Here is a 24,262-nt window from a genome sequence, read left to right as displayed (position 1 = left end):
CGAGAACATTGGCTTGAGAGGGTGAATGGTCATCTGGAGAACCTCCTAGACAAGGACAAGAAGGACAATGATATTCAAAGAAGGATGGCGAAGAACTATGCCATGAGAGACAAAATTGCAAGGGCCAAGCTCAAAAGAGCTCATGCAAAAATTGAGGCCTTGACCAAGCAAGAGGAGAAAAAGAGGTTGGATATCCTTTCTAAGGCATCACTCCATGCCTCCAATATATAGCCAACTGTCAGCCCACCAATTTTGACCATTGTTGAACATTTTTGAGAAATTTTGGCAGAGTTAGCATGGTCAAACGCGCAGGACCTTGGATGTTGCGCTATTTTTTGGAGCATCCAATGAGAAAATTGTCAACATTTTTGGATTCATAATGATGAGGACATGCAACCTGTACGTTTTCTAAGCATTTGGAGCAAAAATGATCAGCCAAAAGGGTCAAAAACTACCAAAAATTCACCTTTCTGCCTCTTTTTGGCCTAGTCGCTGCACATTTGAGTAGTCTTGGGAGATTGTAGTTTTGGAGGGGAAAATCAAGCCCATTTTGAAAACCAAGGGCAGTTTTTGAAACTAGACAGGATAAGCTTTCCAATGGGCTATCCTAGGCTAGATTTGGACATCATGAAGGCAGCCAAAAGTCATCTTGAAGAGGTCATTGCACGTTTGACATTGGCGTTGCGCGTTTGACAGTGTTCTGCTATTTTCACTGTTTCACTCCAAGTTGACTTTTACCTATGGGAAATTCAAGTTTTACTCATGTAATTGATCTAGATGATGAAATTATTATGTTTTTACTTTTATCTAGGGTATATACATCAGTTAAATTGCCTATGTGGCATGTAATGAATGAGTTTGCTAGAGTGAGGGATGAGTCACTTTGACCACCCTACACTCCAGCTATCAGTTCAGCCTTTCTTGCAATTGCTCCTCTTCTCATGGATTCAACCCCTGAGGCTAGGATGAGTTGGGTTTAGGCACATATTATGTATTTTCTTAGTCATTTTATAGGTTGGATTTAGTGGGATGCTATATTATTGATCAAAGACTATTGTATGAGATTTTGGCCAGTTTCAATTGATGAGTTGCAACTATTTTTCTGGGATACATGTGGTATGAATGTCTAGCATTGTTTCTTCTTTGTGATCATTTGTATGAATGTTTTATCATTCATAAACCATTTCATGCCTGTTATATGGCAATTTTCAAGTTCATAGGCAGAATACATGCTTGCTCATGCTCTGTTTTGGGAAATTTATCATACTTTGTTCACTTTTCTCCAGTTTAGAAGAATACATCTCTTATGCTCTTCCTAACTCCTCATCAATCTTAAACCATCTCATTAAATCACCTTTTAAGTGTTAAGCTTCATACCTACCTTGCCCCTTTGAATGTCTGCAATCATATCTCATTTGCCTTGACCTAGTCCCTCTGACCTAAATCACTCATTTTTGCGACTACCCAACCAAATCAAATCAAACAACCCTCTGCACTATACATCTAGACTAAAACCCTACACTATCCAGCCCTCTTGGCTGTGACCCTTTGGAGAGAGCCCTCTCTGGCTTGGTAGGGCTAGCTACAAAGCTAAAACACTGGTTTGTGGTTACCTCAGTCGGACTCTTCCTCAGCCTTGGAGATCCAGAGGAGTGATAACTGATTTCTTGTTTAAACCTAAGAAAATTTAGTTTTCGTTACCTTGACTAAACCCTATTGGCATAGTGAGTGCTATCCAAAGATATTCATCCATTGACCAAGAAACCAGTGCCACATTCCCTGCAACATCATCTCATCACCTTGTTAAAGACAACTCACACCAAATTTACCATTGTTTTCAATTTGATGCCTTCATCTTAGTTCATTTTGTCATGTTTACAATGCTCTAGCAAATTGATCATTATTTGCTCAAAATTGCTCACATTTGTCATATTGAAGCATAAAACAGTGGTAAAATCACCAAATAAGGATGTCTACATCAAAGGGAAAGAAAAGGATCACAACAAAACCCATTAGAGTGGAACCTAGAAGCACAGAAATCTTGACAAGTGACCTAGCCATTTGGATAGCATTTGAATAGGTAGGATGTACATAATTTTGCAAAAAGCATCAGATTTAGGGTTTTCATTCCCAAGTTGCATAACAATTTACAAATAACCTCGAAGGCAACATGGTAAAGGTGGGAAACATAGATTTTGAAGTATCTAAAGAAACTATTTCTTTGGCCACTGATATCCCTTTGACAAGAATCTACTAGTTTAAAAACATGGAGCTTGACCCTGCTTTATACAAAACCTTTCTCAAACCTCAGCATAGGAGTAATTATGGAAAGTGTTTCCCGAGGTAGTATCTCTTTAACAGATATGACAGGATTTTCAAAGAAATTCAAAGCTACTTTACATGTGAGGGCCGATTTAGCATAATTTATCAATATCATATTAGGTTTCTCATGCATTTCACCGGGAGAAAGAGCCATAACATGCCTTTATATTTGTTTAAAAGTTTGGGTAAGATGACAGGAAAAGTGCAAACAAGAGGAGGGAAACATGATGCCAGCCTATTTCATTTTTCCCTCATCAAATTGTTGGTTTTGGAGTTAGAAAAGAGAGGCGAGGATCTCTTAGCAACATCAAATTTTATAAACCAGTCTGACATGTCAAACATCCAAGAGAAAAATCCCACACCTGAGGCATCCCAAGACATACTAGAGAAAGATGATTCAGTTGAAGAGCCTACAGAGCAAAGGATAACTATAAGATCTCAGGCAAAGAAGACAAAGGCAAGTGAACTACAAAAGGAAAAGAAAGTTGCTTCTTTTGAGAAAATCAAGATTCCACGAAGGTCTAGAAGAAGAGGTACCAGCTAAGAGGTGGCAGAAGAAGCCATTCCTAAGCAGGGCATCAGTTCCTCTAAAAGAACTTTGACACAGCAATTTGAAGACCAAGAGATTGGAGGTGAAGGACAAGAAATTCATGTTGAAGAAGGACAATCTAGAAAGCAAGATAAGAAAGACCATATGATAGCTGAGCTACAAGAAAGACTATGCAAAACTCATTGCACCATTGCTTTGTTTCAAAAGAAAAACAAAGAATTACAACATCAAGTCAATGACGCACAACGACAAAGAAAGCATGAAACAGTCCCCAAATCACCATCATTTTCAGTTGAGGACAAAGGGAAAAAAGTTATTGATATTGAAGGAGTTGATGTCCCTGAAACAAAGCTTAGAAGACCAAGAACCAAGGCAATGACCATGAAGGAACAAATCACTCAAGACATGCTTCCACCTCAAGCACAACCTGCCATTGAAAATAAGATGTGGGCAGACCTTGAAGAGAATAAAGAGTACTGGCTGGAAAAAGTGAATGACCATTTAGAAGGTTATTGCACAAGGCTAACAGCGATATTTAACTCCAGAGAAACCTAGCAAGGCATTATTATGCTAAAAATTTCAGTCATACAGGAAGGATAAGAGTGACAAAGAAGAAGTTGTAGAAGACCAGAAAGCAACTGAGAAATATCAAGCAAGCAAACACCAAAGGGAGGAGGAACAACCTTGACATTTTGGTTGAGGTAGCCACTAGTTAGTTTTGTAGCCACATCTACAATTTTGGCTTTTGTGAATTTTTTGCATAAAGAATGATAAGGTTTGGTAGATTTACTTTTTAATTGATGTTACAAGGAGGTCATAGAAGAAAAACCACCAGCTGCCAGCATCATTTGACAACTAAAGGGAGATTAGGGAAATTTTGACCATGACTACCTTGTGACTGCGGTAAGTCTAAAGGAGTGTTTTGACAAAGAGTATCAGTTTGATAAAGAGTATCAGGGCTACATCAACATGTCTCATACTCCTATGTATCCATTAATATACAACAATGATCAATAGGCTCCTTAAAAAGTAGAATTCGGCACCTAAATGTACTTTGAATGCGCAAAATATTAGATTTTTTCCTATTCTAGACATCTTTTTGAAAATTGTTTTATGATCAACCAGAGATGAATCTTGGGAAACTGGAGGAGGTTTTTGTTCCTAAGATGCTAAAGTATAATAACCTACTTCATATTTTACATAGGTATTACAGAGTGAGAGATCCATTCACATCTTCACAACCTAGTGTTATGACTGCGCAATGTCCTCCATTAGTCATCTTTTTGCAGAGCAGATTATGAGGCACTGAAGCAGAATTTTTGGAAACTGACGGGGGTTTATTTCAAAGGTATCTTCATATAAAATAGCCTCATTCACTTTTTACACATGTCATACAATTTGAAATTTATGAGGGTAACTTGGAGAGCCATTTTTAGAATTTTATAGAAAAAAAATTGACATGACAGTCAGCCTAATCCTTGTCAAGATTTCGAATTTTTGTAAGATATGATCAGATCTGAAGTAGTTGAGAGATGGAGACATGTAATAGGATGAATTAGAAGGATGGATTAGCATTAATTAGAATCTATCTAGTTGTTTCAAGTCAGTTTTGGTTTTGTAAATGCAGTCCATGTTTTTCTGCATTTAGTTTCTAAGTGCATTGAACCTGTTCTTTTGACATTTTTTAGGAGGAATTCGGTCACTCAGTGATGATTTCGAATCCCTATTTTGTGTAAAGATGAGAAAAAATGTGGTTAGCTATTATATGATTCTATTGCTCAAGTTATTGTAAAAACATTCACCTATTAATACTTCAAACTTTGAAGCATTAAGAATTGGAACCTGTGGAGAAAAAGACTCATTGATGTAACGTAGCTCACAAAGCTTCATTTGGTCAAACTTCAGTAATACAGTTGCAACAATTACAGGATTCTCGTGTCACTTATGTTGGTGAAATGTATCTATCTTTTTATCTATGTTTTCATTGTTATTCATATGTTATTCATAGATTTCTAGATTATTTTAAGAAGTAAATGAACAGAACTTGTTGCAAAATACACTCTGCTTTCGGCTTAATAATAATCTTAATGTTTTCTACTTGACGATTAATTCTAGAATTCTTAGTTGCTCTGGTATGATCTGATCCCCTCACCTTTTCCTCCAAATCAACTCAATATTAAGAATACAACAAAGGTGTCTATCATGCCCTGTAAGGTTTCCTGTAGAACCTGACTTGATTGAACTCAGCCTGACTCCATTGCCCAATGGCTTATATTCCTTGTTTCAACCCAACTCAATTTTAAAATCCAAAACCTGAACCTAATATCTAGCCTAATATTATTCAGAAGAGCATAGGTAAATCAGACAGAGAGATCCCTCTCTAGAGTTGGAAGGGCTAGATTCCCAACTCCCAAAGTGGTTTTTTGGTTACCTTTGTAATTATTTCACATCCTTATTAAACTACAGAGTGCTAACAGAACTATTTCACACTTTTGTTTCAGACTCATACTTCACTGAAAATCTGTCTGAAATTATGTGTCAAAGATTAAACCCGAGCTTCCTATAAATAGTGGTTTGCCTCTGTAAATTAGCCGACATGAGAGAGTTGAGCCGACATGCCCCTTTGAGTAGTTTATTTACTTCATTTTGTAGCCGACTTGAAGGAGTTGTTTTCTGCTTGGTCTTGGAGGGCTTACATATTGATTTAATGACTCATACAAAATGAGGGTCCTTCATACATGACATTGACTCAATTTGATTTTATGACCAATCCTAAGAACTCACAATGGGATTCATACTAAAAATAAAATTCCTTGCTCATGAAACCCATGAGATAAGCATTACAATAATACTTTTATTTTTCTTCTTTGCATTAATTACATAAAATCACAATAATACACGTCATTATGAAGACTGAACCTAATTACATTTTTCAATAGTTGAGGCATATGTGTTGAAGATAAACATTTGTTGAAGAAATGAATAAGGATTAGATCCTTGAAGGTATGGTCATATAGCAGAGGTCTGTACAATGATTATGTGTATTACATGTTATGTGTCTAGACAATGGTGATAAACATTAGAAAGGGTTTGTAAAGTCTTTAGGGTTTTGCAGGTAATATGTTGCATATAAGGTTTTTAGGTTCGTGAAGCCTTGAAGATTTTTTTGGTATTTAGGATTTTTGAACACTAGATTGAACTAACCCTGGGGATGAAAAACCCTAACCCAAATTATTTGTTCCCTCAGAGGAAACCCTAACACTTGGGATATAAGATCTAGGGTTTGCAGATCTGATTTTCGAAGGATAATCTAGGGTATGTGGTAAAACCCTAGCAAGGGTGGAATTAAATAAACCCTATGACCTTGTTGACGGTGTTGGACCTACCAACATGTCAAGGGGATCTCCCCGGTAAGAAGTCCCAATTAGACCTCAAATTGTTTGGTGTAGAATTCCCAGCAATGGGTCGTAAGGTAATTCCTTGACTGCAATGTCGCACAGAGGCAAGTAAGATAACTTTGTCAGTAGCAAGGGTGTGACCACTGCAGTGAGTCAAGGAAGATGCATGAAAGGTTCTAACACAAAGGGGGTGAGATGAGTGCGCCCCTTGACAACCTGTATCAGTACTCAATTGGGAAGGGAACACACGAGCGAAGATGCATCACAAGCTAGAAAGCAGAGCAGTCGACAATCCAAAGTGATGGTTAAACCAACAACACATTTGCAACAAGATTGTTATAATTACACACGAATCAGTCCATACACAAATACGTAAGTTAAACAACATATATCATTAAGGCAACCGAAACAATCCAACTACAATAACAACATATGCATGAAAATGTGTTGGCTCTTATTATATAAATAAGTGTAAATTCCAATCATATAATACATCCATATAAACCTGCTAGCACAATCAGTGAAATGTTACAGCCACATCCTCCTACTCCTCCAAAGAGATGTACTAGCTCTGTGCAGTGGAGAAGCCAAGGCATGTTACAATATTGTCCAAGATTTCTTCAAGATAGTCTTCATAGAAGCTTGGCTGACAAAAATCCTATACAATGAGTTATTAGAGACTATTTATAGCAAAGGGTGGGGTGACCCTTGACATTCCCCTTTGTGACCATTCAACTACCCTCATGACTCTTCACCTACTCTATGATGGTTACATCCACTATTGAGATTTGACTTACACTTGACATGACTCAACATTACAATGCACATGCACCCATGTGAACAATGGCTTGAACAAGCCAAACCAGACTTCATTCTGACTTAGACAACTATAGAAGTCCAACTGCTCGACATCCTCATGGTGATCAACAGTAACATATTGATGCCAAGATTGGTAGTCCTTGATAGTGTCCGTGTGTTTCATCGTGACATCCGTCTGAAACCTAAACCTTGCCTCCATAGCATCCGAGTACACTGCTCGGGCCCCTTTGTCCAACTCGTCTGAGAGCATGTGCATCATTGTCTTCAATGTGGTCGAACCAACAACGTACTTGCGCATGATGTCTGCACTGATAAGGAAGTCTGGGCTGGTGGCGGTGTGCATCAACTCATCGAAGTACAAGTCAAGGTCCTGTCGGACCTGCTTCTTTATCTTCGCCTAGGTGAGAGTCCCAAGTGATGGGATCACATGAGTGTGCACTATAACATCCATTCTCTTGAATACTCATCCATGGGAAGCCTATATGCTAGTGATCAGTTGTAGTAGGTCTTCATAGTTCCATATCTGACTCCAGATATGTGCTTGTCGCTCGACCGCATTGGCCGTCATCATCTTTGGCAAGTGAATTGGGGCTCCCTTGTACTTCATCGTCCATGCTTGCATGTTATTAATAGCAGCATGTATGTTCTTCAATATGTGTGCTCTTCTCGCACATCTCTGCTACCATCTGTGAAGATGGACGACTGCTTGGTGCACAGTACTAAACTTGGAGTACAATGCTCGCATAACTGTATCAATGGACAATACTTCATCTAGTATTTCCTTCTTCAGTTCAGCTCAGGTGGACATTGTCACCAAGTCTCCTCCTTTCTTGGCCACCTATAGTTCCTTCCCCATTCGCTCATTCTTAGCTATGAGAAAACGAACACTTGAGCTAGTGGCTTCAGCATACACTCTAGTTGCATCGGCCAAAGCAGCTAGATGATTATGCACATCGGTCACGATCACTTGTTCTTCAACTTGCGCAGGGGATGTTTGGTCCTCTGGAGTCGATACTCTGTGAGACTGCACAACTCTGTAATGATATTCTTCAAAGGAGATGTTGTGAATCTCTACTTCCGGCTAACCACCAAGGATCTCAGTGCCTCCTTGGTCATTTGAGACTTGCTCACCATCTAGATGCATTGAAGCGGGTGAGTTGACCTCTTTGTGGTGAGGCATGAAGTCGGTGTCCTATTCCAACTCTTGTTGCTCCACGTCTGCATCCAACTGTTCAAGTGCCTATTCTATCTCATGAGCAAAGTCTTGCCCCTGCAATGGTTCACCCTGTTCACCTGATGCCAGCTATTCAGATGAATCAACTACTTGTTTGGGTGTTGTTTCGCCTGTCTGCACGTGGTGTGCCCCATGCTATATCTGTTGATATTGTGATTCCTTATCCCATTGGCATAGCTCTTGTTCTTTCTAGAGTTGCTCCCTCAGCTCATGCAACTCATTCTCTACTTCTTCCATTCTCTTCTTATCCCTCTGCCTTTGCGCAATTCACTTGCTGTCTTGTTGCTTCTTTTCCTGAATAGCCATAGTTGCTTGTTCTACAAGTGGATCTGCTCAAAACTTGCAGCTTTTCTCCTCCTCCATGTGGTCAACAATCTTCCTCTTCCCTTTGTCACACAAAGGTATGCTTGGCTCTATTGCCTCTATTGCTACTACTATTGCTGCTACTAGTAGTGCTCTCTGTGATGCTACTTCATGCTGCTTTGCTAACCACCTCTACGGCAAAGACGACTTGTTCATTGGATCTGAAGAAATTGCAGCAATACCTCCATGAGTCTTCCTCGGCCCAATGAAATTCCTCATGGATCTAGTTGAACTTAATTCTCAGGTAGTGATCCTTCACAATGCAATGTGGGTCATACAGGTTGAATCTTCGGAGGTCGAACAGGTACTTCTTCATTTGTTTTTCTTCGACATCGCTTGCTTGATACTCCAGATATCATATAACCCAATCCGCAATGGAAGAGTGGGCCGAGGTGCCTACTTCTTTCGCTGCAGTATAGTTGTCAATCCTGCCAAGATGCGATAAGCTACTTCCTGCATGACCAATACATCCAAGGCAAACTTTGGCAGAACATGCAGAGGCTTCTCCACACTGAACATTCGAATGAAAGTGTTGAACGGTGAGGCATACCAATCTGCAATGGCTAACAACGCCTCCATTGCTTCCTTTGACATGCAGGGTGGATCTTTTTCGAATATCATCATGTATGTTGCTGTGACAAAATGGTCGGACAGTCGTATGATTACTCCCCTGAAGCTACATTCGGACAAGAACTTGAAATATGTGTTCACAACAGTCTCTGTCGGTGAACATGCCCACTCCAAGCCCGGGAACTCATGTCGGGCACAGGCTGCAAGTAGGATGTAGGTGGACATGTAAATCTTTGCATGCACATGCATACCCTCGGGTGACTGTCGAGCCTTCGTAACTTGTTCCCTCAGCTGATGAGCCAGTATGTCAAACCAGTTGCATGGTCCTCCTTCTCTAGCCAATTGGTCCAATGAGATCACCCAACTCTGAGGAAAGGTTTCAGTGCTCTCTTGGCCACTCAGTCAACATGCGAATATGACCAAGGATTGGTACGCCTTCCTCAATATCTTTTTCTTGTAGATCTAGTTGGGTGTCATCCTGAAACGAGTTGGCTCCTTTACCTAATCCTTTATAATGTCTCTGCAGTTACCTCTGTTGTTGGGCAAGCTAAATGGAGGACTCATGACAATCACGAGCTCTGACATCTGATACATCTCATCATAATATCGTGCCCAGAAGGTTGCAAGCTTCGTCCCACTGACACTGCTCAAGGTCATTGTCTCGGGGTCAGTGTGAGAGACAATCCAGTGAATCATGTCCGTGCATGGGAACGTGGGGTATCTCCATGCAATCTAGTACAAGCAGGACTTGTGAATGTTCACCTACACCTAACGGTCTTCATAGATCGGCAGACTAGAGGACACCTGCTCAACTATTGCTCCAGCTGCAACTCCATCAGTGTCTTATGATCCTGTTCTCTTGGAAGCCATTGAGATAGATGAACACTTGAAAGATCTGGAAACAACCAACGTGCATGATTTGGAAATAAAGAAAATCTGGGGAAGGACACAACACATACATGGGAAACTGATGAGCAAGATTGTGTAGCTTTTACTGGGAGGTTGGGTGACTGGCTGCCAGATTTGCGCAAAAGACATTCTGGGTTGTCTGGGAGGCAGGACTAGCTGCTGGAACTGTGAAATGTGCAATCCAATCATGCAGTTGGTTGCTGGGATTGCGCAACGCGAAATTCCAGCTGGGAAGGATTGTTAGCTCAAGGACAGATTTTCACAATTTCTTGGGCCAAGCAGCCACTGTCCTCCGGAAATGCACAAAACAGTCCTGGAGGCCAGTGCTAGGCAGGAATGCGCATTTCTGAGAGGAAGGTGAGCCTTACCTCCCCAGATTGCGCAATGCAACCTTGGTGGAGGCAGAGACTAGGCTAAGGTTAGCCTGACTTGCTGACGGGCAACTGAAAGCAAATAAGATAGTGAATGCATGGTGACACAAAGTGATAGCAAAAGTGATTGACGATGCATGAAAAACATGAATGAAAGATTCAACAAATAGATAAACATGCATGTGGGTGAGGCAGTTCACCGGTTGGGTGAACGTCCGTGCAAAACAGTTTCATGCATGCAACAGTAGTGAGATAGCAACAAAAACTGAAACACAGCTAGGACAAGCTAGTATACATGTAAACGACAGCAAGCGCTCAAAGAAATCAAGCAAACAACACTCACACAAGCGAATACACAAAAAGCGACAAAAATGCTGAAAAAGACAAGTTGAGGCCACTTACCCGCGAATAGCTGAGTTGGATGTATCGAAGAGTCTTGGATGTGTTGTGCGATGTCAGAGCTCCAAGATCGATGTGAATGAATAAGCTTTGATGCATCGAATAAATAAGTTTGGTCTTATGATGCGCATGCCACAAATCTAGGAAAAAGCGACACTTGGAGGGAAACTTCTAAAACAAATTTGTGTATAACCCCCAGCTGCTAAAAATATCTCACTGAATCATGGGATGCCCTTTTCATGTTGTCTCTTGCTATTCCTGGAAGAGAAACTCATGCATACATGCAAGTCAAGTTTCCTCAATCCAAGGTGGAACTGGTCAACCAGGCTGTTCATGCACGCAGTTGCTCAACTGCTTGGGAAAAATGTGCATACCTAGCTAGGAGTTCGGCTGACTTCCCAGGAGGATTGCACAATTTCTGGGCAGAGCAGCTGACTGCTGCCCAGATTTGCACAAATCCTGGGCTGAGCAGCCTTGCTGGGGAAATTTGCGTAAATCTTGCTGGGAGTGTTGGCTGGCAGTATTGCGCAATCCTGGAGCCCAGGAGGCTGCCAGAGAGGATTGCGCAATTGGAGGGAAGGTCGGTTGCCCTCCAGAAATGCATAAATTTCAAGGGGAAGTTGCTCAGCCTGCAGCTGGACCAAGTCCGGGAGAACAGTATGTGAGGGGAATGGATCGACTGTGATCGACGGGCTGCCTTTGTGCGAAGAAAACACCGAAGCTTAAGTACTTGACGAAGCAAGACAAAGTGTTGTGAAAGGTTGGTAGGGAGGCTCCAAAACAGGCTAAGGAAAAATTTTGGAGGGTGGTTGTAGCCTCTACTACACTTGGCGACACACTGGTAGAACTCCAGCTCTCTAAATGGACCTTGTTTGTGAAAAGCAAGTCTAACACCTCCGGAAGTATTGTTCATCTCTCAACTCATCTTGGCTTCACACTAGATTGATTGTAAGATGCAGCATCTACCAAACTCTTGGTCGATTGACACACATTCCAAGCCAACGCAACACAGTTGTTTCTATTGGGGTTGAGGGGTATGTAAGTCCACAAGCAGTATAATCGTCAGAGTCCTAGGTTCATCTCTATTGTTGCTCCACTACCAGCAGGTCTGGACAGTGCCTTGGTGGAGTCACATAGGAACAAAAGCATGGCTCCACTACCAGCGACCCTGGTCAATACCCCTGCAGAGTTACTTGCATCACCTTCCTGTGCAAAAATCCTTTCTCTTCTTTCGCCTTATTCATTTTTCATTTTTCATTTTTTGACTTTTCATTTTTCATTGTGCATAGCACTTATTCATTTCAGAGGCAGAAGAGGGATCCCGACTTATTGAGTGCAGAAGAGGTTGTTCCAGTAGATAAGTAGTTTATTGTATCTCTAACGTTCCTGTTAAGGTTTTCCCCTTTACCTTACTCTACTTGACTGAGCTAACAAGGGTTAACCCAAAAACAACTGACTAGAGAAGGTGACACTAGTTAGCGCACAAGCCTTGTGTTATCACCAAGGTTCACTTCGAACAGTACGTATTTTCCTTCGACGTATCATGGACTAAAAGTAACAAGCTCATCATACAGAGGCAACATGATAGATAACCAAGTAGTGATAGTTGTACAAACCCTCTTGTACTTTACCTAGCTCGCTTCAAGAGTCATACATAGTTTCATGCAAAACTAACCTACGAACAAAACAAGAAACTGAAAAACAACAAAGCAAAGCAAGAGTAGAAGCAAAAGTGAAAGCAAAGAAAGTAAGCAAACAAGCAGACAAAGCACATAAGCAAACAAGAATGCAAGCAAACAACTGAAAGCAAACACTACTACTCCTACGCTAACATTGCATGGGCCTAATCACGTGAAGTGATACTTCCAATGCAGTCACTGGCACATTAGTAGACCCATTTTGGTGAAGGCTTGGTCCGCGAGCAACCCAGTTGTGCGAACCAGCATGAAAGAAAGATATAACAATGAAGGAAACCACATTTCGTGTTTCAAAGTGCCCACAGGACATAAGTGAGTGCATGTGCATGACGGGTAGCCCGTGGACTTACCATGGTGTTGTGTGACACTACGTGCAACTTTGAAGCATAAGCACACTCTTGACTCTGACACACAAGCAAACGAAAGAAACAAAGATAACTTGTGCCGCGAACGAGTGCTTGCAATGTAAGACTCCTCTAATGCATGGGCAATGGTATTGTGCAGTTCGAGTGCAGGAAGTGTGATCTGTGAGTGAGATGGATCTTCAATGCATATAGATGAGTGATGAGGAACCTTGGGTGATTGAACAATTTCATGATCGAAAGTGAGACTAATCCCAAGAGAGCGAGGACCTAACATAACCATTAGCTCGGGGTGAAGTGCCTCAACAATCTTGGGTGTCTCAACTTCATCATCAGGTAGATCATCATAAATGGGTGGCTTCGAAAGATCAACTGCAATAGAGTCATGATCGTGATAAAAAATGGAAGTAAATGGATCACAACTGCCACAATCAGAAAAATCAATGAATTCTTCGACATCCTCATGATCAGCTGAATCAAACAAAGGGGTAGATGCAAAGTGAACAAACTCATCCTCTGTATCTCTAGAAAAGACATACGACAGATCAAGTGGATCTTCAATCAATAACTTATCTCCTCGTTGTCGAATGATGGACTAACATACGATGAGCACTGCGAGTGATCAACAATGGGTGAATCCGTGGATGAAGACACACATGCAAAATCATGGATGGCAGGTTCACCAAAGAGGTTAGGAAAGAACAGAGGGGGCTAGGACAGAAGGGAGTCATCCTTCGTCGACTATTGATGTTCAAACTCCCACTCATACTCTTCATGAATGATAGCACATGTTGGTTGTGCAACACCAACTCTGTCAATGGGTTTTTCCTCATTCACAACAAGTGAAGAGTCCGGAATGGACGAACACAAGACAGCATCATTAAGAGGAACACCAAAGTGCGAAGACGGAGGTCATAGACAAGAATCCATATGAGAACTCAAAGGACTCACAACCAAATCTGCACAAAACTTGAGTGAAGTGATGTTGGGAGAGTGTGAAGGATGAATAGGTGTGCGAGCATGCTCTTCAGCATCACTTGGCAGTGGTGGAGCTGTCGAATGAGAGGGAGGTGGACGGTCAGTTGATACAGTGTCCTCATCCACACGAGATTGCTCAGCTCCATCAATGAAGAATGTTGAGCGAGGCTTGATTTCAAGCTTTCTCTTGGGACAGGCAGATTTCTTAAGGAAATACTCGAACCGGTCCCAAAGATAAGAAAATTTCATCTAGCTCCTCGGAGCTTGAAACTGCAAGCCACGGAAGTGCTGCCAAAAATCCATAACTGATTCATGCAAATCCCTCCGTTGTTGTAACAGTTTCCAGTCAAGATGGTCTGGATCAAAATGATAGAACGTGTCTTCACTGAGATCATAGAAGTGCTCAAATGAGTGCACGGTGTCAGCCGGTAGGCTGAGCACCCAACGAAATGGAGATTCGTGAAGTGTGTATGCAAGCAACAAACCGGCCTGTTCTTCAGTGTTAAACACACACATGGCAGTGACAGAATAGGAAAGATAAACATGAGATTATATTTCTTATTCACAATGATACATATTTATAATACATAGGAGTGACCCTTGGTTTCATATTCCAAGTGGTCCTTGGACTCCTTTTGGTTGTTCAGCTTCCACACCAACCCTTAGAGGATTAGGTGCCCAACATTCCCCCCTTAATCCGAAGGGTTATGTATGAGTCCAAGAAGAGAGTTTTAATACAAAATGTGCAAAAATGCATGGCAGAACTAGGCTGAATGTGCTCTCTGAAATGTTGGTATAAAGGGCAATGGTTTAAGGATGACCACCAACACTGGAACGCTTAGTGCAGTTCCCAGAACTCTTCCAAGTCTAGCATGAAGCTCAAGTCTTCTGCGAGAGAAAGTTCTCCTGATGTTTTGAAGAGGGAAACCTCCAACCATGAAAGGGAGGTCTCGCCCCACATAAAAGGGAGAACCTCCACCTAAAAAGGGAGATCTCAACTTGTGATGGTTAAGGATTACCAACAACTCTGGAATGCTTAATGTAATTATTGGAACTCTTCCGAAATTAGCAAGAAGCTGAAGTCTTCTGCTAGAGGAAGTGTCCCCAATTCTTTGAAGAGGTATCAACGACTGAAGGCATGCTCAGGGGCATATTTGTCTCTGGCTACAACTCTGAATCTAGTGTGGCAGGTTGTGGCTCAGGCTCACTTGATGTGGCTTTGAAGCTTGTAGATGACCATCATTCCCCCCTATCAAAAACAAGGTGAGATGATGGAGAAAACTCAACTGCAAGACTGTTCAATACTCTAGAACAAGTTCTGACATATGACTGGAATATCTTCTTGGCTGTTGATGCCCATTGCCAAGAAGCAATCCATCCAAGATGAATCTTTGTTCCTACAAGAGGTTTGTTTTTGAAGCATTTGTTTGAAGAATGATTGGTTTTATGACAGTGCTTAAATGGATGAAGATCAAAACAATGATCTTTCATATGGCTAACTTGGTCACAATGTTGGCATTTCACAACTTTTTGTTGTTGCTGTGGGAGAGGAGCAGAATCTGGAACAACTGAAGATGAACTGTCATGAAGAAATCCAGCACTTTGAAACTGAATGGGCTTTGAGTAATCTGGAATATGAAAGGACACGTCCTTCTCATATCCAAGACCAGTTCTGTGCTTGTTGTGGACAAGCTCTTCCCAAGGTCTAATGATGGGCTTGGGAAGTGAAAACTGAACTTCTACATCTCCATGTAACTCTGTTGCTTTATTGGGCACTGGATCTAAATGAACTTCAATAATATTGACTTGTTGTTGATGGGTGGTTGTCCCAATTATCTGAACAAAAACAGGTTTAGAATGATGTCTATTTTTATGTAGCTCTTCTTCTTGTAGCTGTGATAAAAGCTACAAAAAATCAATTTTGTCTTATTCATTTTGCAAACAAGTTTGAATGTTAAAAAGAGTTTCCTTACTGACTTTTACCATCCCATCAATAATGGAATAGATTAGACTATTCAATAACTGTAATGCATCATCAATTTGCTCCATTTCATGACAATGTTGCACAGATATCACAATGCCAAATAGTCACAACTTTAAAGAATATAAACAACCCCCAATGTTGGACATAATTATGCAATCAGTGGTGCAACTAAATAAGCATCGCATGAAGAGCACCACACTAAAAAAAAAATTAGCTGATAGCCAAGTAATACCCATTATTTCATAGTTCTCAAGCATGTTGTCATTGATGAGGTGGCTACATAGAACCTCTTTATAGCTACAATGGATCCAGTTTTTTTTTTTGCAGGATCGTCACACCTCTTATAGGGAGAGTATCAAGGTTAGGTATATAGCACGGATCACAAAACCTACAAATGGGTCGACAGACAATTTAGCTTCTAGGTTCTCACCTCAATTTCAATACCAAAATTTTCACATGCTCTAACAACCTTGGTTTGCCAGTGGCCACTATTTATTTAAATGCTCAAAAGGAGCCAACAACTTATCTATCAAAATAAAATCGTTATCCTCGTCGAATAGGGAAACTAAGCGGAATGAGCTAAGTCAAAGACCTCGATGCAAAACCCATTGATTGGTCAAAGCTTTCTCCCGTCTAATGCTGGAAAAATGGCATCTCTTTCAGAAGCATGGAACGGTGTTCTCCAGTGACCTTCATGTTGGGAATTATGCACAGTAGAGTCTTGTGAGATTCCCCTATTATGAAGAATCGGCTAGGTCATTTCACCATTATCCATAGACGCTAAGCACCACTAACAAAAACTATGAAACTGGGAGCTGAATCACTCATGCATCTCATATAGCGCAAAGGCTATAGCCCCAACCTCTTGACAGTTTCAAATGAAAACAACAAGAGAAAAAAACTAGTGACAATTCGATTTGTTTATTCACTTCACTTCAAAGGGTTACATAAGAACAACAACATATGTATTTAGCACAGATAACTGCACTTGGAAGTGGCTAAATGATGATAACTCTCTAGAGAATAACCATTCTTTTGCAGCACACTCATTACCTACAACATCTTCAGCTTTGCCATCATATCGAGAATTCCCCCGAGACCGGTCCCACTCCATCTTCAAACACAGTAATTATCAAAGGCACCATTTCTTGATCCTGCCTGAACGGCCAAGATCGCTCCAAGTGACACCAAGTGCTCCACCTTCTGCCCATTTTGGAAATTTTCAGCTCTCATCGCAGTGACATTTCCCAATGATCCTTGTGTTGAAGTTTTTCCAGAAACTGTGTCTATGTTTCTATCACTACCCAAGACCATAGAAATGTTTCATTTCAAATAGTTTTGTACATCACCATTAGTTAACCTCTGAGAAACAGCTATGTTGCCTCGACATGGACTACCTTCCAATGCTCCTAAATGAGCTACTGCACGATTTGACCTAATAGCAGGTTTTTCCCCTTTGTGACCATTCAACCCTTCATGACTCTTCACCTACTCTATGACTGTTACATCCACTATTGAGACTTGACTTACACTTGACATGACTCAACATTACAATGCACATGTACCCATGTGAACAATGGCTTGAACAAGCCAAACTAGACATCATTCTGACTTAGACAACTATAGAAGTCCAACTGCTCAATGTCCTCATGCTGATTAACAGTAACATATTGATGCCAAAATTGGTAGTCCTTGATAATGTTTGTGTGTTCCGCCGTGACATATGTCTGAAACCTGAACCTTGCCTCCACAGCATCCGAGTACACTGCTCGGGCTCCTCTGTCCAACTCGTCTAAGAGCATGCGCATCATTGTCTTCAATGTGGCCGGACCAGCAACGTACTTGCGCATGATGTCTGCACTAATAGGCAAGTCTAGCCTGGTGGCGGTGCGCATCAATTTGTCGAAGTACGAGTCAAGCTCCTGTCATACCTGCTTCTTAGTTTTCGCCTGGGTGAGAGTCCCAAGTGATGGGATCACATGAGTGTGCACTATAATATCCATGCTCTTGAATACTCATGCAAGGGAAGCTTGTCTGTTAGTGATGGGTTGCGGTAGGTCTTCATAATTCTGGATATGACTCCGGATATGTGCTTCCAGCTTGACCGCATTGGCCCTCATCATCTTTGGCAAGTGAAGCGGCGCTCCCTTGTACTTCATCGTCCATGCTTGCATGTTATCAACGGCAGCATGTATTTTCTTCAAGATGCGTTCTCTTCTCGCACATCGCTGATGCCATCCATGGAGATGGACGACTGCTTGGTGCACGGTACTAAACTTGGAGTACAATGCTCGCATAATTGTGTCAAGGGACAATACTTCATCTAGTATTGCCTTCATTAATTCAACTCGAGCAGACATTGTCACCAAGTCTTCTCCTTACTTGGCCACCTGTAGTTCATTTTCCATTTGCTCATTCTCAGCTATGAGGAAACGAACACTTGAGCTAGTGGCTTCAGCATACACTCTTGTTGCATCGGCCAAAGCAGCTGGATGCTTGTGCACATCAGTCACGATCACTTGTTCTTCAACTTGTGCAAGGGATGTTTGGTACTCTGGATTCGGTACTCTGTGAGATTGCAAAACTCTGTATTGAAATTCGTCAAAGGAGATGTTGTGCATCTCTGCTTCCGGCTGACCACCAAGGATCTCAGTGCCTCCTTGGTCATTTGAGACTTGCTCATCATCTAGATGCAATGAAGCGGTTGAATCGACCTCTTTGTGATGAGGCATGAGGTTGGTGTCCTGTTCCAACTCCTATTGCTCCATGTCTGCATCCCACTGTTCAAGTGCATGTTCTATCTCATGAGAAAATTCTTGCCCCTGCGATGGTTCACCATGTTCACCTAATGCCAATTGTTCAAATGAATCAACTACTTGTACGGGCATTGCTTCTTCTATCTGCATGTGATGTGCCCCCTACTGTATCTGTTGCTGCTACACTTCCTTCTCTCATTGGCGCAGCTCTTGTTCTTTCTAGAGTTGCTCCCTCAGCTCATGCAAGCCCTTCTCTACTTCTTCCATTCTCTTCTTATCCCTCTGCCTTCACGTGATTCGCTTGTTGCATTGCTGCCTCTTTGCCTGAAAAGCCATAACTGCTTGTTCTACAAGTGGATCTGCTCAAAACTTGCAGCTTTGCTCCTCCTCCATGCGGTCAACAATCTTCCTCTTCCCTTTGTCGCACATAGGGATGCTTGGCTCTACTCCCTCTATTGTTGCTGCTACTGCTGCTACTATTGGTGCTCTCCATGATGCTGCATCATGCTCCTTTACTAACCACTCTATGGCAAATTCAACCTATTCATTGCGTCTGGAGGAATTGTAGCAATACCTCCATGAGTCTTTCTCAGCCTTAATGAAATGCCCCATGGATCTAGTTGAATTGAACTCTCAGGCAGTGATCCTTGACAATGCAATGTGGGTCATACAGGTTGAAGCTTCAGAGGTTGAACGGGTACTTCTTCATCTATTCTGGTTCGAAATCCGCTTTATTGATACTTCGGATCTCATATAACCCAATCCACAACGGAAAAGTGGGCCAAGGTGCCTTCTTCTTCCGTTGCAGTCTAGTTGTCAATCCTGCCGAGATGTGATAAGCTACTTCCTACATGACTAGTACGTCTAAGGCAAACTTTGGCAGAACATGCATAGGCTTCTCCTCACTAAACATTCAGATGAAAGTGTCCGACGGTGAGGCATACCAATCTGCAATGCCTAACAACGCCTCATTGCTTCCTTTGACATGCAGGGTGGACCCTGTTCGAATATCATCCTATATACTGGGGCAACAAAATGGTCGGACAGTCATATGATTACTCCCCTGAAGCTGCATTCGGACAACAACTTTAAACATGTGTTCACAACAGTCTTTGTCGGTGACCATGCCCACTCCAAGTCTTGGAACTCATGTCGAACACAGGTTGCATCTAAGATGTAAGCGGGCATGTAAATCTCTGCATGCATACTCTTGGGTGACTGTCGAGCCTTTGTGACTTGTTCCTTCAGCGGCTGAGCCAGTATGTTAGACCATTTGCATGGTCTTCCTTCTCTAGCTAATTGGTCCAATGCGATCACCCAACTCTGAGGAAAGGTTTCAGTGCTCACTTGGCCACTCAGTTGACATGAGAATATCACCAAGTATTGGTACACCTTCCTCAATATCTTTGTCTTGTAGATCTGGTTGGGTGTCATCCTGAAACGAGCTAGCTCCTTTACCCAATCCTTCAGAATGTATCTGCAGTTAGCTCTACTGCTGGGCAAGCTGAATGGAGGACTCATGATAGTCACGGGCTCTGACATCTAATATATCTCATCATAATCTCGTGCCCAAAAGGTTACAATATTCGTCCCACTGACACTGCTCAAGGTCATCGTCTCGAGGTCAGTGTGAGAGACAATCCAGTCAATCATGTCCGTGCATGGGAACGCGAGATATCTGCATGCAATCTGGTACAAGCAGGACTTGTGAATGTTCACATAAATCTGACGGTATTCGAGGTCTTCCCCAAAAGTTCCTGCGAATGTTTCATTAACCTCTTGCCACTTTAGTTTGATTTCCTTGGCTAGATACAGCTTCTTATCTTCATATATCGACAAACTAGAGGACACCTGCTCAACCGCTGCTCCAGCTGCAACTCCATCAATGTCCTGTGATCTCGTTCTCTTGGAAGCCATTGAGACAGATGAACACCTGAGAGATCTGGAAACAGGTAGAATGCATGGCAAGAAATATGTCAGTGGAAACAAAGAAAATTCAGGGAAGGACACAGCACATACCTGGGAACTTGATGAGAAAGATTGCACAAATTTTACTGGAAGGCTGGGTGACTGTCTGCCAGAACTGTGCAAAAGGCAGTCTGGGTTGTCTGGGAGGTAGGACTGGCTGTTGGATCTACGAAATGCGCAATGGCTGCTGGGATTGCGCAATGCGCAATTCCAGTTGGGAAGGACTGCTGGCCCAAGGACAAATTTGCGCAATTTCTTGGGCCAAGCAGCCACTGTCCTCCAAAAATGCACAAAACAGTCCCGGAGGCCAGTGTTGGGCAAGAATGTGCATTTCTGGAGAGAAAGGTGAGCCTTCCTTCCCGAGATTGCGCAATGCAGCCTTGATGGAGGCAGAGTCCGGGCCAGGGTTGGCTCGACTCGCCAATGGGCAACTGAAAGCAGAAAAAGCAGTGAATGCATGGTGACGCTAAGTGATAGCAGAAGTGATTGAAATTGCATGCAAAACATTAATGAAAGATTCAACAAACAGATCAACATGCATGTGGGTGAGGCAGTGCGCCGGTTGGGCAAACGTCCATGCAAAACAGTTTCATGCATGCGATAATAGTGAGATAGCAACGAGAACTGAAACACAACTAGGACAAGCTAGTATACATGTAAACGACAACAAGTGCTCAAAGAAATCAAGCAAGCAACACTCACACAAGCGAATACACAAAAAGCAACAGAAATGCTAAAAAAGACAAGTTGAGGCCACTTACCTGTGAATAGCTGAGTCGGATGTGTCGAAGAGTCCTGGATGTGCTATGGGATGTCAGAGCTCCAAGATCGATGTGAATGAATGAGCTCTGATGCGTCGAATAAATAAGTTTGGTCTCATGACGCACATGCCACAAATCTAGGAAAAAGCGACACTTGGAGGGAAACTTCTAAAACAACTTTGCATGTAACCCCCGGCTGCTAAAAATAGCTCCCTGAATCATGGGATGTCTTTTGCATGTTGTCTCTTGCTATTCCGAGAAGAGCAAGTCATGCATGCATGCAAGTCAAGTTTCCTCGGTCTCGGGTGGAACTGGTCAACTGGACTGTTCATGCATGCAGTTGCTCAACTACTTGGGAAAAATGTGCATTCCTAGTTGGGAGCTGGGCTGACTGCCCAGGAAGATTGCGCAATTTCTGGGCAAAGCAACTAACTTCTACCTAGATTTGCGCAAATCCTGGGCTGAGCAGTCCTGCTGGGGAAATTTGTGCAAACCCTCCTGGGAATGTTGACTGGCAGGATTGCGCAATCATGGAGCCCAAAAGGCTACCAAAGAGGATTGCGCAATTTCTGGAGGAAAGGTTGGTTTCCCTTCAGAAATGCACAAATTTCAAGGGGAATTTGATCAGGCTGCAACTGGACCAACTCCGTGAGAACAGGCTGTGAGGGGAATGGATCGACTGTGATCGACAGGCTGCCTTTGTGCAAGGAAAACACTGAAGCTTGAGTACTTGACGAAGCAAGATAAAGTGATGCGAAAGGTTGGTAGGGAGGCTCCAAAACAGGCTAAGGAAAAATTTTGGAGGGTGGTTGTAGCCGCTACAACAAACCTGAAAGTTGAAACCATAGGGTTGATGTTTCCACAAACCCTATTAAGGGCTAAATCAAGAAATATAGGATTTACAACTAGAACCCTAGAAGTACGTCTTCCAAGAATCCACAAAAATGCTTGATTGACATAATTGACATCATGCTCTTGTTTTTGTATATTTTTCTTGGTTGTACTTGTTAGTGAAATTGCAGGTGCATAAAGGAAGCAAGATGAGAAGGATGGAAGAACAAAGCAAAGTAGCACTCATGCTTGTTGATAACTCCTTGAAAATGATGAGAATGATGGAAAGAGGGAATTGTAAGGACCCTTATGGACATAATGTTTCTAGTTGACGAGTTTCAAGAACACATTGATGATTGAAAGATGAAGCAGAACCTTGTTGCAATATGAAAATAAAACGTGTGAAGTAATGTTGACCTCAGAGGGATCTAATAGCAGAATTTGACACTGTGTCTAAGAAGCTATTATAATTTGACAACTTTGATATTGATGATCTGCTTGGGATATGAATTAACTCACTAGTATGACGTATTGCAAAAGCATGTGAAGAGGCTAGAAGAAGAATTTGTTTGATGATATTAGTCAACATCAAATATGGTCTCTTGAAGAAAGAAAGAGAGTTGACAATGACAAGTCCAAAGAAGAAGATATTGTAGCTTGTCGATTGATTCGTTCCATGGGCACTTTGATTAAAAGGTGAAAAGCATGGAGAAGGATTTTTGTACAATAAGCGGAAGGATGTTGATCTCAAAGGAAAAGCAAATTTTTTTATCTTGACGAAAGGCCATCATAATAGGGTAACTATGATATTGATGTTTTGGTATTGGTTATCTGGTTGGTGTATGGTTTTACTACCTGGAAGAATGTTGCAGAAATGCATAATGGCAATTGAGACAAATATTTGTTCGTTGAATACATGGATTGAATGGATGGATTTGGTAATCCTTGAAGGATTATGTGGTCTAGATGTCTACATCATCTTGGGATTGAAAGGTAGCAGTGCAAGACGATAACCTGATTTGTATGTTCTGATGACGATGAAAACCACTATCATGATGAGAAGAAGCTATGTTTAGATCTACTTTGTTTGGCTCAATATAATGCCTTTATTGATAATAGCTGGAGGAAAGTGATATGAAATATTCATGGCCTGAACCCTATCACAGATTGGCTCCAGAAAGATAAAAGCTCTATCCGATGAGATATTAAGGGATGGAGGAACCATGTAGTTACTCGAATATCTCCATGAAGAATTAGTAGATGGTGTATTGATGAAGACAAGCTAAAAGAGGTTGTGGTTGTGGCTTCCCAATTAAAAGGAAGTAAGGAAGCTCCTATATGTTTAAGAGGGAGTATGAAGTCTTCTTAAAAAAATGTTCGAGAAGGAGCAAGGATTTATTCCTTGATCAAGAGGGAATGAGGATCTCCTCTTTGGTTGAGAAGGAGCGTTGATGGACATTATATTCTCTTCTTCATGTGTCATGCACTAGGCGAGGACTAACAGTGGTATGCCTAATGAAGGCCATGAAGGGAGAAAGGGGTCCATAGATTTGGATAAGCATTTGAGACTAGTACTCCTTGAGGATAGAGAATCCAAGATTGGAAGTGGACCGACAATGTTTGAGGATTGGACAAGTATCCAAGACAAGAGTGGTCGAAGAGGATTGATATTCTTTGAGGATTGGAAATGCAAGAAAAGAATAGTCCTAAAAGGACATACCTGGTAAAAATCAGGATGGGGTATGTGCCTTAAGAGGTAGTGTGGTGTCTCACATAAAGCCTCCCAGCATTATGCTCTGATATAAATAGAGCTTGTTAGTTAAAGGCCTTACTATGTTGACAATGTTGGTTATGATTTTGATGCTTAAAAGATGGTTTATCAATCTGACTCTTCTTATGAGAATATTTCAGTTTGAGAGTATCCATGTACCAAGTGTACAATTATGAATACCTCCCTAGTTAAGAGGGAGTGTTGGAGATGTAACTAGTT

Source organism: Pinus tabuliformis, chromosome X (assembly GCF_031772625.1).
Source record: "Pinus tabuliformis cultivar Carrire ecotype Pingquan chromosome X, CPIR1, whole genome shotgun sequence".
Lineage (NCBI taxonomy): Eukaryota > Viridiplantae > Streptophyta > Pinopsida > Pinales > Pinaceae > Pinus > Pinus tabuliformis.
Note: the sequence above shows the minus strand (reverse complement) of the source record.